Source organism: Cottoperca gobio, chromosome 11, assembly GCF_900634415.1.
Source record: "Cottoperca gobio chromosome 11, fCotGob3.1, whole genome shotgun sequence".
NCBI classification, from domain to species: domain Eukaryota; kingdom Metazoa; phylum Chordata; class Actinopteri; order Perciformes; family Bovichtidae; genus Cottoperca; species Cottoperca gobio.
In genome coordinates, this window is record NC_041365.1 from 20850241 (window position 1) to 20865600 (window position 15360).

The following is a 15360-nucleotide window of genomic DNA, read 5'->3' on the forward strand; positions in this document are numbered from 1 at the left end:
GATGTGGGCCAGTAATCCTGCCAACCTTTCAGACATGTGCTTGTTTATTTCCCTCGTTGTTGAGTTGTTGAGATATCTATAGATGACATCACAATGCTGCCATACAGATTATAGAGCAAGAAATCAGCAGCCTGTGCACAGAAATAACGAAGAGACATAAGCTCACATTTCAAACGTGATGTCTTCCACAGTAAATTCACAGTGCAGCCAAGATGTTAATATTTACAGCTGAACTTTCAAAATAAAAGAACTTCAAAGGTTCTTTTATTTCCAGGGATTGAACAAACATGACATGAAGAAAATGAGCGTGGCACTTCATTTGACAGCGTACAGATATCGACATGTGAAGTGGCTCTTCTGAAATGGTCCCACTTATAAAGCTGTGAGAGGTGAAAATGGGTTTATGCATAACAGTTGTACTTGGTTTGAAAATGTCACGTTCTTTCAGCGCCGCCAGAACTCCACGCTGTACATTTAGTTATGAAACTGCTCAGCTGTTTGATCCTCTGTAGGTGCGAGGTGACCACAGGCAGCAGATGGTCGAAGTCGATGCCAATATCCTCACAACTTGACTTGACTGGTTTCTACAGAGCAGATTTCCCCCCCACTCTTATGGTTCCCATATGTAGCTATTGTCATATTGTGGCAGTTTGGCTGGGACAGAAAAAGACAAATAATGAACTAAATATAGTATTTTATTCAATCACAGGGATGGAAATGTGCATTAAGCTGTGCTGTGTTGCATGATGTCGCTAAATGATCCTTGAAGTCGCACCAGAACTTGTTTTTCTCCCGCTCTGATTTATATGTATTAGATTTGTGGCGACCACGCCATGGCAATTATTTTTGCGATAGGTCTCGTCCGTGCAGATGTGGTCAGGTTTTCGTACACGCAGCCCAGATCTTCCAACAAAGTGTCAGATTTGAACATCTCTATGGGAGAAAACACTTGCAGAACAAAGGCTCATAATTGCCGTTCTGGCTGCAATTACTTTAAGTGTTAAACGTGTAGTTTGTCAAAGCTTGGGACTGAACTTTCTCTCCCTGGACGTGCTCTGTAACACCAGCGCCCTCACTGATTAGAGGTCTTACAATGACAGTGGAGGTGATTTGGACTGGAGGTGGCCCATTGCAAAGCACGGTCTACATCCTGCCAGACAAAGTCCACTCATTACTCATATTGTGTGGACCTCTTCAAACACAAAACGGAACAAAGTTTTGAGTACTTGGACGTCACACTGGTTACTCCAAGGAACATGAACTGACAGCTGATTGTTATTCACTGATTTTCACTCAGTACATTGTTGGTCATGATTGTACTACAGTGCAAATTGGAAGTTATTCTTAGGTTGTGTTGAAGTGAAGATGTTCTCACTTCTTATTCAAACCAAGTGATTCCACATATATTAACACATCTGTGTATAAAGTAACACGTTCTTTGTTCGGAGCCTGAAATGTTCCTGAGCATCTTAAAAAGGCAGATAAAGTGCTAAGTGAGAGCATGAACAGTGAGGAGACAGCTTCCCAGCAAGATCAGGTGGAGCTCTAACAGGCAACACTTTCAATTTAAATAAAACAGTGGGATGTGCACCACCTTCAGCTACCCAGGAAAGATTTGAGCGAACGCTAAGGCTGCTCTTAATTAAAATAGTTTCCCCTCTATAACCAGAGGTGGAAGAAGAACTCAGATCTTTAAACAAGAGGAACTTGCATTACTGAATCTGTAAGAAAAGTTAGTTTAAGCTAAAGAAGTGTTGGTATCAACATATACTAAAAGTACCAAACGTAAAATAAGTAATTAATAATCACAGTGTTCGTCACTTTAATGTTTCAGCTGGTAAAGGGGAGCTCATTTTAATTACAATATATATAGCTGCCGGATATCTTAACATATTAATACAAGAGAAGAATCTGGAACATACTTCAGGTGTCATGATTGTTTCCAGCGTCCTGATTGGTCCTCTGTTGTTAGTGTAACTCTTGTGTTGTTGTAATTATCGTTGTTTAAGCTTAAAATGTTTGACTTTGACTTTCTGTCGGGAGCATTGGGTCCAGATTCTCTAATTGCGTCACATTATATGCGACAAGAAGGGGAAAAAGTAAATCAGTGCAACAACAGCACGATGTCCAGCCTACAGGCTCGAACTTCTACAAGAAATTATGCTGGAGAAAATTACATTTCCCGGCTCCTGAAATGAAATATCAGTCCTCCCGACCACGCTGGGCTGAGGCGCTAATGCCTCGTACTGCTCGGAAAAACACTATTCCACCTTCCAAGTTGTAATGAGATCCATTATCTGAAAAATGTGTACTCCCGATGAAAGCTGATGAGATATCGTGTTTAGGATATTTGGGTTATTACTATAAAATGAGGCTAATATTGACACTGAAGCCACACTATCAGCATCCAATTGTGACGAGCCGCTGCAGGCTGTGAGACGGCACAGATTACTCTCCAGTGTCGCTCTCATCTTTGAGAAGAAACTGCCACATGTCACCTGACTGGACCTCTGCAGCCAAACACACGCTCTGAACATCAGCATCTCAATCATCACTGTTTTCTCAGCACAGATGAATCATGATCGCTGTTCCTCATTGTTGTCTGCAGTCACGCCGATGTCTGAGGATATATTCTATTTTAGTGCTTTCTCTAGCAAAAACAGAAAAAAGGGGGATTTAGGAGTTTAGAGAATAAAGAGCTTTAACAGAATGTAGATTCTTATATACAAGTTATAAACAATTAACGAGAATAATGGAGAATAATAGTAAAGTTTCTGCTTGTGTGTCAAAGTAAGCCTCCAGTCTGCATGTCGAAGTGTCCTTGGGCAAGATACTGAACCATATTGGTCCCGGTGTGTGTGTGTGTGTGTGTGTGTGTGTGTGTGTGTGTGTGTGTGTGTGTGTGTGTGTGTGTGTGTGTGTGTGTGTGTGTGTGTGAATGAGCCTTAGATTAGATCCTGATGAGCAGTTTGGCACCTTGTGTGGCCGCCCTGCCGTCAGTGTGTGAACGGGTGAATGATGAAAGTAAGACGTTTACCATTTAACACATTCAGCACTGCTGAAGTTCTGTGCCAACATATAAACGACACATTCTCAAAGTAAAGACACTTTTCCTTAGTTCCTATTGAACTCTTTGGATGTTAAAGACATTTAAAAGGAGGATGTTTTTTTGGTCGTGCATTAAAACACAGTTAGTGCAGGTGCAATATATTAAAGGTATTTCATTGTTGTCCTATTAAACACACCGTGAGCCACATTGTTGCACTTCATCACCATCAACACACACACACACACTGTACTTTGTTATTGAACCCACATGCACCGTCCTGCTGCCACAAATATTTACTAAAGTGTGTATTAATCCGCCGCTGAAAAAGGCAGTATTTCTTACTGTTCGAGTAACATTTGAAGAAAAACTAAAGTGACTTAAAGCAGCTGTTTTAACAAATTAATACGCCTTTTTTTTAAAGTCAAACTATGTATTTGAAAGATGTATGTCTCCAGGAGAACCCAAAAGGCTGAGAGACGAAGCTACAGGTTGTTTTGGGGATTTTTATGGAATTTGTTGACGATAACTAAAGTCTATGTTTTACAGGATATTGCAGCTTTTGCTTGTTTTCTATTCATATTGCAGGAGGCTTTAAACGTCTAATTGTTCTATAAACACTGAAACGGGTGAACTACTGCATCTCATCGGAAGTCAAAATGAGCACAATCAACATCATCAGTTTTGACATTTAATTATTATATTGAACTCACAGACCAAAATAAAAGGTCAAGATGTAGATAATAATGCTAATCTGTTTCACCGTGATCATCACGGAGATCTTTACAGGCGGCGACATGTGATCTCTACAGTACTGTATACAGTGTGAACTCCTGATTAACACACACAGTCTTCCTGTAACCTTTCCCCATCGACCCGTGGACAATCGCAGCCATGCAGTGAATGGCAAATAACATGGATGGATGCATTTCAGCCTGCTAATTTAATGACAAACTAACTCATTAAAATCTCTGTGCTTAGTCCAAACATCAACCACCTTAACAAGGAGGAGGCTGCAGGAAGTCATATTTCGGCAGGACTTAGACTAATTGGAAGAGATGGATGCAAGCGGAGCTTAGGAGGCGCTTGTGAAGGCATAAAAGTAAATACCAAGACAAAACGATTCCCATGACTGCACTAAGTCTTTCTTTAATACGTATTGCCTGGGCTGTATTTAAGTGTGTTTGTCTCTTGCCACACAGATCAGTTTAGTTTACTTTATGTCCAACTTTGTTGCAACATCAGCTTATAACATTGCTTTAGATTAGTATTAGGCCTCTGTCTGTGCTTGTTGGAATAAGTCTCGTTTATCAATAATAATACGTCAACTGGTGATCCCCTGGATTAAATGATACATGGCTGTGAGGATAGCTTTTTATTTGTATTCATCGGGCGCTATAAAAAGATAATAAATATGCAGCGCACGCATTTGTTTGCATTTTAGGATTCTTCTAAAGACATCAGTGAGCTTTTAAAAAGGCCTTTGTGTCCAGCTTCAGGCACATCAGTCAATACTCTGCTTTCCATCTGATGGTGCGCCTCGTAGGGAAATACAAAGCTGCAAACTATTCTTTATTTGCAGCTTTTTAACTATCAATTTATGCTCCTTTTTCTGTGATTAGCTGACTGGAAACCTTTATAGAAGAGGAATATTTAGAAATGAAATGCTGAGCTATTTAATACCAAAAGGGAGGGCATGCACCATTATCTCCGCTTGGCCTTTATCGTCACTAAACAGGATGTACAATAAACTATTGTGTCTACTACTGCACTTAACTTTCTCAATTTAGTTATAGTCCATTACAGAAATGAGGTAATAACAGTAAAGGGGAGAATTTTCAAAGATTTACATTATTATTTTTTATTTAAACTGCCCACTGAATTGCACTGCGGTCAGCAGCCGGTTTGGGTTTTGCAAACTGATGATGCTGCAGAAAGCCTGCATGATCACGTAAAATCCAATTTTAAAGTACCTGTGGATCCTCCCATGCCGTGTCTCTGAAAGTCTCTCCTCAGGACCCTCTTTCTTTTGGCAAGAGTCATCGCGACGCCCACACACACTGATGCCATGTCCCTATAAAACAGCATAAATAAACAGCAAATGTAGTAAAGTTTCAGGTGCTTTTGCATACTCCAAATCATCTACTTCTCTCCAGCCCTCCCTGTTTGTGATCAGTTTACTTTTAGTAGGGGAAATCCATCAGGAATAATGCTTTCTGCTTGGATTCACCTCATCAGTTTACTCCATGAACAGAGCAATATGCTGTGTAGTCAGCGTACAACGGCGACTTTACAATTGGCTTTCAAACTCACAGAGCCGCAAAATAACTCATTCCAAAATAGTGAAAGCAAATAAATTGCGAGGAGTGATAAGAACAGATACACTAAATGATGCCGTCTGACTGATCCTGCTTTATGTTGGCTGTGATAGTGCGGCGCAGACATCAACTTCAAAGTGCTGTTGTTGTCCCTGAGAGGCTGTAACGAAGCCTTTGACGACACGCAGAGTCAAACCGGAGGACGCTGCGGAATGCTAAACACCCGAGCCCACAGCAGATTGAGTGATTTCAGTCGACTGCAATCCCAAATCCAGCCGAATCTCAGGTGTTTCATCTGCATCTGGAAAGTATGTGCTGTCCCAAGGAAAGACTTTGCCTTTGAAAGGCTGTTTTTTACATTAAGATTTCATACAGGCCGCGTATATCCATCTCATTCCACACACACAGGTCTTAGGTGGTGATGAATGTGGGAAAAAGGAAGACGATGCTTTGCTCTCAAACAGCATACAGATGAAAGATGTGCAGAGAGAAAACATCAGAGTGTTATGGGCCACTGAAGTTTGTTCTTCACACCTTCAGAAATCAGCCTGGAAAAAGCTTTTTCTTTCCACCCACGAGGTTCAAGAATAATCTGATGAAATCTGATGTTAAAAATCAGAGTAGAGATTAAAGGGTACAACCAGAACAAATACAGCATTACAGGGATATTTAAACATCTGTGTAACATATAGTTTATTACAACAAACTCATTTACACTCATCTCACAAAGTTTCTAACCCCCGCAACAGTTCCATGTGATTATAACAATCTACAAATCGCACATACCTCTAATGATTCTCACTCAAACTCAATTTTACATGTATTTACAAATGGACTAAAAATAAAAGCTGGTTCAGTTGCACTCATGTTTTCAGAGCTTTAGAAAACGAGTCTTAAATGTTGTTAATCACAGCCCCTAATAAACACTGCGGATCGTGTGATCGTCACGAGTTCACAACTTGTGATGATAAAATAATATAATAATGACGTCATGGTGGAATGTGTTGGATATTCATCGCTCACAACATGTGGTATGAAACAGAGAGGAATCAATAAAGCACAGACACAGATATAGTTGATTAATTATTATTTCGTTGTACAACAAACAATAATGAGAACACTACCTGTTTCCAAGCACAACCGCGTAGTGCATGGAGCTCATGTTATGTCTTCAGACATGAACATATGGTATATATCATTTGTAAACGTAATGAATAAGACGATCTTAACAATGTCTCCTGAATCCAAACGTGCTGCTGGATCATCTCAGAGAAAAGTATTTGTCCAAGTGACATTTTGAAAGCCTGGGAATGAAGCCGTATTGATGTCAGCTGCTCGTTCCTTCATCGAGTGGACCATCGATGGGATTGACTCACGTGGAAAGACACTCTGAGTAGGAAATGACAGGGTCACGAGATCCAAGGACATTATACTGATGTCTGAATCTTCATCCATTTGTATTTATGGCCATAGCTTGGAGTGTTGTATTAACAATAAATGAGGTCATGAGGTTAAAGCAATTAGGGAAGAAGACTAAAGGATACAAACCACACCTGCCTCATCAGCTGAAGCACCGGTGAGGGGGCATTAGGAGTGCGTCCCTCATCCTGAGTGACACAATACTTGAGGGAAAATGCCAACAGGACATGAGGAGAGTAGGAGATTACTAAACTATATATTTAGAGTCCTAGAGAATAAGATGCGTCTCATGTATTACAGCAGTGTGGTGCGTGTGACCTTTTCACAGGTGCAGAGGAGTAAAACAATACAGAGAATATATTAACACTAGAAAGATGTAATACACATTATGTTACAATACACTATAATATACCAAATCAATACAACTCAGATGTAAACATAGGATAACATTTTATATATATATATATATATATATATATATATATATATATATATATATATATATATTAGACAAGTGTGCAAAGTAGTTGCCTGTTTCTTTGCAATGAGGTAGAGTGTGTCAGAAGAAATACCTATTATTTAAGTAGCGCAGCACGCTCCAATTAAAATGTTATGAGCGTTATTATGTACGCGAGTCTATTGAAGGGAATTATTCTATTTCAGATATAATGGAGCAAAAGTAGCCTGTTTGATTTATCATTATAGATACGCTGTGATCGTTCAAGCAAACCAGAGCTGCACCGATCACTATATGTACGTGTATGTGATGTATATTGTATATAATAGATTCAAATTCACAATCCTTGAAGAAGTCGTCCGTTATACGGCCTGCTTATCCATCGCTCCGTTAAGATCAATAAACTGAGATATCATTGAAATCTTCCAGGACACAATCTACTGGAACCCTTCCCTCTACACCACGGACTTTAATGCTTTCTGATGACTCGGCTATAGTTGGATGTATCAGCACATGTGAGGAGGCCGAGTACAGGGCGGTGGTGCAACTGTGACACAACCCCCCGCCCCATCAGATGCAGTGAGTGAGTCAAGGACGGTGAAACATTTGATTAAATGTTGTATCATTTACAACTTTGTGGACTGCTGTTGTTAGCCTGCTAGCCATGCTAGCTCTTGCAGGTTATGTTTACAACCTTACCTGCAATATGTCCCGTCTCCTCTTGCTTTAAGCTCCAACACACACAGTATGTAAACGCCACCAAGCAGATTTCTGTCCGACTGCGCAGTAAGACTACGGGCTGGGTGGGGCCTGCTGCTCGGGGCCGGACAACTCGCCTCTAGAGGCATATTGCCAACGAGCATCGCAGTGCAGCATTTGGACGGGGACATGACACTGAAGCAGCTTCACAGCTCTCATTTTCCATTACCACCTCACTTGTCTGAGGGTTTGCTCCAGCTAGGTTTCAAATCCATTTCACCCAAACCCCGAGTAGTGATAATGCGCCTGCACTATCCAGCTGCTCATCTTGTAACATCACCACTCAAGCCAAAGGGTTGATTTACTGAATGTCTGTGGGAGGCTTGAAGTTGATTATGTCACCAATAAATGGGACTGTCAGCACCACACTTTTCTCTTTTTGGGGGGAAATGTAAAACACTCATAAATATGCACTGCCGTGGAAAAAGAAAGCTGCACTTTCGTACGAATGTTCGTCTGTTGCACTACGAGTTATCCCCGGTTGTTCTTTTGCCATACTTTAAAAACCTTTGCAGTAGTTGCATCGTGCAGTGCCAATAGACTTAAGTGAAAATTGAAACAATGCCATGTTGCTGCAGCTTTAAGACTTGTACGTCCATCACCAAGTAAAGAAGCATGCATCTGATACATTATTCTTTTAGGTTTAACAGCGTGTCTCATTCATCCAGTGGCATGCTCACTACTTTCCAATGGGGTATTATTATTATTAAGTATTATTTTAAAAGTTGAGAAACTTATGTTAAAAATATCGAAGAACCATCTTAACGCATCATAACAAGCTTGAAACAGCTGTTTTTTATTCCATGACAAGCTGACAGATTTGGAGATACACTGCTTTTTATTGGACAGCGCAGATATATTATTACCTCTCCCCTCCAATACTCAAAAAACAGCCATCCCCTCTCTCGCTCAACTCAATTTCAGAGGCATTTCAGCAGTGTAGCATGCCAGCTGAAGAATAGAGGGCTTATCGTTTTCCACATTTCAAGTTGAGGTTACGGTAAATAGTTGAAGTGTCTCAGTGCTTAACATAAATAAAGCCATGCCACATAGTGGCTATATTTTCCAGAGTTTTTTTGTTGTGGCCTGGGGTTCTCTGTGGACGGTGGACCAGCAGCTGAGCCTCTCAGATAAGCTCCCAGCCAGAGAGAAAGAGAGGGAACAGAAAAAAGACGAGTGAAATAAAGAGCAGGCCAACAGCACAGTGTGATTGAGAAGGGCTCCATTTCACAGTAAAAAGCAGGCGAAAGAGGGAGGAGGTCGCCGTCAACAGGATGGGAATGAGAGAGTGGTGGGGGGGGGGGGGGGGTAAAAGGCACAACATAGTATTAGGATACGGCCTGTGGGAGCTTTTGGGGGGGAAATGGGAGAAAGTTGTGAGAGCATGTACGGTGACTGCACCCTTCAGTGCCGCACTGCAGGGAAGGCAAGTCGGTCTGACTCTAATGATGGTGACAGCAAGCACTGTCTGTCTGTCTGTCTGTCTGTCTGTCTGTCTGTGAACCACTCTGAGCCTCCCTCCCACTCTGAGCCTCCCTCCCCTCTCTGTTTGCTGATCTGTTGCTGGTGTTGAAAAACACAAATCTGATTTCAAAGAATACTTTGATTGTAATTGTGCTGTTTGAGGCATTTTAACAGCCAGACCTCCTGCCTGCAGTTAGATTTTGAGATATTAATATCCTGTAATATTCCTATGAAAAGCAAAAGCAAGCTTTTCTATCAATCTCAATGTTACATTTCACAACGGACGGAGTTAATTCTGAGTGATGGGACGTCTAGATTGTTTCATTCTACAGAAAAGAACACGTCCGATGCCTGTTCGTTGGGACTGACCATTTTTCTGACAGCTCATTATTCTGGAATCCCAATAGTCCGAAAAATGTCCTTTGGGGCCGAAAGCCCATTTGTCCGACAGCTCGTTATGCCGAAAGCAGACTTCCTATTACGAAGGAGAGTTGCTACGGAAATGAAAACCATGAAGACATTGGGAATTACATTATTTCAGAAAGCAGTTGCTACTATATGAAGACACAAAGGGCTCAACAATACATAATAAATAAATGGTGGTATGAAAAACTACTCCGTAAAATAAAATGTGACATGAAGATAAAGTTTTTATTCGTAATTATGAAGTAATTGTGTGAATAATTTGTGTCAAAAAGTAATCATTTTGAGCTGGTTCACTTTAAAATGATGGTAACCCTCATGAGAATTTATTCAATATAAATATAATTTATCAATTAAGAACCTGTGAACTACATGTACTATTCTGTTAAGCAGCATGAGCATTAGCCTCACACTTTGAGTCTTTAGAAAACCACAGATACAAAGTTCACACACAGTCAGAATACTTTGCTAAACGTTCGCTGACATTGTGCATCAGGGGATTAGAGGAAGTGATCACTGCGACTGCGTCGGTCCTTTGAGAGCCGTTAATATTCTCATTAACCTTGAATTCTGTCTTATTTGCAGCAGATCAATACATTATTTCTAAACAACTTGCTGCCAGTTGAAGCCATCAAGAGGAAGAGGAAGAATATCCAGAGACAGTCCGCCTGCAGGCATGTCGACTGAATCATATCGCAAACCTTTGCTGCTTCATTACGCAATCTTAGCAAAAGTAATAAGGGAGAGCATGTTGATAGTTTACAGGGACAACCCCTGTATAAATTATATAGGAAGACTATTGTGTGTAAATGAACAGATGGGCTCAAAAGCATGCTCAGACGTGTGCTTAGCTGAGGCATGAGGGGGGGGTTATTCTGCTTTTCAAAGAGAAAGTGCTTTTGCAGTTCTTTCTTGGCTTTGACAGGGAAGTTGGGGAATTGTTGTTGCACAAAAGGATTATAAATCTGCTGCAAAGCAAACACATTGTTCATGAGTTGCTGTGTTGATTTGAATGTAAATTAGGAGTCCAGTGTGTTTCCTGAAATGTACCGTCACCTGTGATATCAGCTTTGTAGCTGTTCATCCGACCTCTGTCCCAAAAGTGGTTCTCAAATTAAATATTTAACGCGAACAAATGGTGCAGAACTTCAAGCTTTCGGGTCCAAGTGTAACAATAGGAAACCTGTTCATATAAAGCCACTGTTTGTTTTATGTACTACTTATGGACTTTAAGCATTAACTTGTTTATCTTCATTTAGACATTCAGTTATCTCGTTGGTACTCATTAAAATATTCCAAAGTTAAAGCCATTGCTTCATACTAATATTATAACATTGTGTGCAGCAGGAAGCAATGTTATCTCCTAATGTGAATTAGTTTTGCAACTAACAAAAGATGCAATCATCAATTGTTGGTTGCAGATAAATATAAAGACATTTTTCTTCACAGCCCTGGCAAATTTGCTGCAATGTTTCCACAAACAATGGCAACTTTAATTATCTGTTATCAGCTGTTAATTGCACGAAGAATTTGTGTTGGAGCCACTTTGCACATTGCAGAGCCAAGGAAATAAGAGTATTTTACACGAGCAAGCCAGGGATACTGAAGCTTGCAGAGACACAAAGTAATAAACTCCGATATCTAATCAAAAGATAATAAAACGTCAGTTAAAAACATAATAAATCACCTATAAAAAACTTAATGACAGATTTGTGAGGGGAGGCTTTAGCTGTTTATTTCATCTGCCAGAAGTTAAACTTAAAACATTAAAACAATGAACTCACATCAACAGAATGTGAAGAGTGTCGACGTCTGTGTCAGTAATACACAATATAAAGAATACATTAGAAAACATTAAATATGCCAATCTTCTACAACTCAAATATAAACATTAGAGATTGTATGGACAGTTTAGAGGTGACCCACTGCGCCCTGCTTCTATGGAGCCGGTGGCTCACTTACACATTACTGACACACTAGATAAAGGAAACAAGTTCATTCCTTCCTTTGCTTTTAAACATAGGACAAGAAAACAACAAGTCCTCCAAATATGAAGATAAAATATGACTAATAAAGATATGACAAAATGTTTCTGATCTGATGTCCCCATCAACAGCACGACACCATTCATCAGAGCCTTCCAGAACTGAATCTCTCATGTGATGTGACAAGACTTTGGTTAAGGTTTGCATATAAGGTTTGTTATGTTTGGTGAAAGATTGTACTTAACTTAGAAGACTGGAAACAGCTAGCCTGTCCAAATGTAACAAAATACGCCAATCAGCGCCTCTAAAGTTCGCTTATAAACATGTTATATCTCGTTTGTTTAATCAGAACAAAACCAGAATGTAAGACATTTCACGGGGTTTATACACCACACACTCACACGTATCTTTATCTCTAATGGTTACCAGGCAAACTCTCCAACTTGCTTCCATTAAAGCAAAAGTGTATTTCCTTGGTTCAAGTAAACTAATAACAACAAATACAAGTCTAAAAAGCAAAAGCTTCACTGTTTGTATTGTGAATGCAAAGCCTGGAACCAGCCCAATCTCCTCACCCTTAGTTGTGTCTGTTTTGCATGAAACGGGTTACTTCATACATTCCTACATGACTGGCATTGATGATTGTTAATAGACATGAATCACAAGCTGCTGATTGTTCCAATATCAACTAAACTCTTCAGAGTCTGGTTTTTATTTCTGCTATTGTTCTACTCTTCCGACCCATTTCCCTTGTGCTTCCTAAACTCCCAGCTGCTGAAAGGTACACACATTCAATCTGATTGGTCCGTGTTAAAGTATTATCCTCTTGCTGTGTTTCAAAATCAAAACAATCCCTCTCAATCATCACTTATGACTCACTAGAAGTGTGTGGAGGTGCCTTCATCTGCCTGGATTTCCTTGTGTTGCTGTGTTCGGGACGTTTCTCGGCGTCAACCTCTAAAACAAAACGTATCAACCAGGGTGCCAGATCGTGAGCACGGCTCCAAGAGGAAGTCCCCAAAATGGCGGACAGAGAGGCACAAAAAAAAGCAAACGATGGTTATAAAACGAGACTGAATCTGGGGTTGGCTTCTCACCCACTGACGAGAACGCTAACCCTCGATGAACCGGGTGTGACGGGCAAACTTTGAATGTTGTGTTTACAAACTGAAAGCAACAAATCCAACTTATTCTGCTTTGAAGAGGGCGTCAGATCAAATATTGATTGTCGTGAGTGTTCTTTGATCAGTTCATCAGTATGAATGGGAGTCAGAGTCAAGTAGTTTTTTACTCTTGATACTTTTTCTTATTTAGTCTATAACTGAATATTCTACTTGGTTTCTGTGTTGTCCCTTGTGCAGGAGAATGAATATTTATCAAGGTCATATATCTTAGCTGTGAGCTGACACATCGAGTCTCCGTCTGCGCAGCCATCATCCTTTATAAAGCTTACATTCACCCTTTTGAGGAGTTATTTAAAGCAGGTTAGCCGCGCTGGTAGTGGCATCCAATTTAATTAACATTCAGGGATATTAAAAAAGTCCAGAGATCATTTTCCAGAGCTATTAGGTTTCCTGCCCGAAAATGAAGTTCAATGTCTGACCCACGGAGCCCGGGGGGGCAGACTCCCTCTTGCGCTAAATCCCAACACGACAATTAACGGGGGAGACATCCATCAAACACACACCTTCCCGAGCTGCAGTTACAGCGCTGCCAAATGTTAATAACCCGACGATTATTAACATAAAGACAGATGCAGTACAAGTCTATAAACATGCTATGAAGGTGGCGATCACGATCAAACAAACCCCATATAGAATGTATACAGCGTCTATTGTGCTGGTAATGCCTGAAGTAATGAAAACAGTAATGTTGTATTGTTATCATCTCGGCTTCGGGGGTGTGTGTGTGTGTGTGTGTGTGTGTGTGTGTGTGTTGGGCGTGCATGTGGAAAATTATTTCAGAGCTCCTACCGACATTGTGCAGTGGCCATAAGAAAATCTCATGGAAAATAGATTTCTCCTGTGTTGTCTCCACATTCTCTCTCTGGCACAGTGTGATCTTTCCTAATACATTCTTAATATATAACAGTTAAGAGCTTCATCCGAGGGAACTCTATGGGAGTGCTGAGTAGTTAAAGGAGGTGAACAAATGTTAGAAGTTGGTATAAAATAGCAAGTAAGGACACTTTGGTACACTTGGTGTAAATGTCAAAGAAATGACTTTGTTTTGACATTTCCAGAGCTCTCCGTTTCCTTGTTTCATTCACCAATTGTTTTGCTGTGTGAACCTTCTTTTACAATGACATGTCATTTTAGTTTCTCCCTCTCAAGAGATTTCTTTTATGCATTTGTGTAAACTTACAGACAAAAGACAGATCTCACAACAACCATAAATGCACAGCATTAAAGAAATCCCGCTTCTCTTATAAGTGTGGATCAAAATATGTGGAAAATAGCTCTTTGTCTAAGATGACAGCTTTCTCTGCTGTCCCACCCTTAAAATAACAGCAGCCTGCCCCTTCTCCTCACTGTCTCCTCAGCTGTCATCCAGGACACCTTCCATAAAGTTAATAAACAGTAATTGTTTATTGTCGCCCTGTTTACCCAGCCGTCACATCGGATGTAAGGGCTGCTTGGAATTTAAATGTGCTTCAAAGAGCTGCAGAGCGTCAGTGGACAGACACATTTACTGGACGTCTGTGGAGCAATGACAGACTGTCTGATTACTGATGATGGTTGAGAACAGGACTGACATTAAAGGGAGCTTTCTGAGGGGATGTCTGGATATCTATGCGATCAATAACAACTCTGCTCTATTTGTATGTTGTAATATGTTGTCCATTTAGTATGGCATTTATTATGTTGTTAATTATGTTATTTTATTGAATTGATTGTTTTACTTTGTTATTGTCATCTATAGTGGTTAGAAATTGCTTGGATTTAAAGAATCTTGGCATCAGAATTTCCTCTCCATTGTCAATTTTATATTGCTGTGAAAACATCTCAACAACAAATTCAAGTTTGAACACATCATGATAATGTTATATATGTACCGTCGCCAAATTGCTAATTTTTACAGAATAGATCTTGAACGCATCCTAATGTTTCTCAATGGACTCGCTCCGGCAGCTCACAGCTAACATCGCTAGCTCTCTACGCAGATCTGTTGTTCACGATGTAGCATTATCTTTGATCGGGGACTAGAGAGCATTGAGGCCGATCTCCCGATTGCATATTTGTACTGAATATCAGCCGATAGCGATCGGCACGGATCGAAGAACTGCAATGCTAGTTCAATCCTCCCAACAGCAGCAGGAAGAATAGAAGAGAGGCCATCTATAGTGCAATCACAAACACAGAGCTGCATTTTCTGTACAACCCTGAGGGACATGAATACATTGGTCTCATATTCTCTCATTAAGCGACCTCATCTGCCTCAGCTGAGCAGCTTCTCTGCTTCGGCTTGGGGTTGAATGTTTTCTATCAC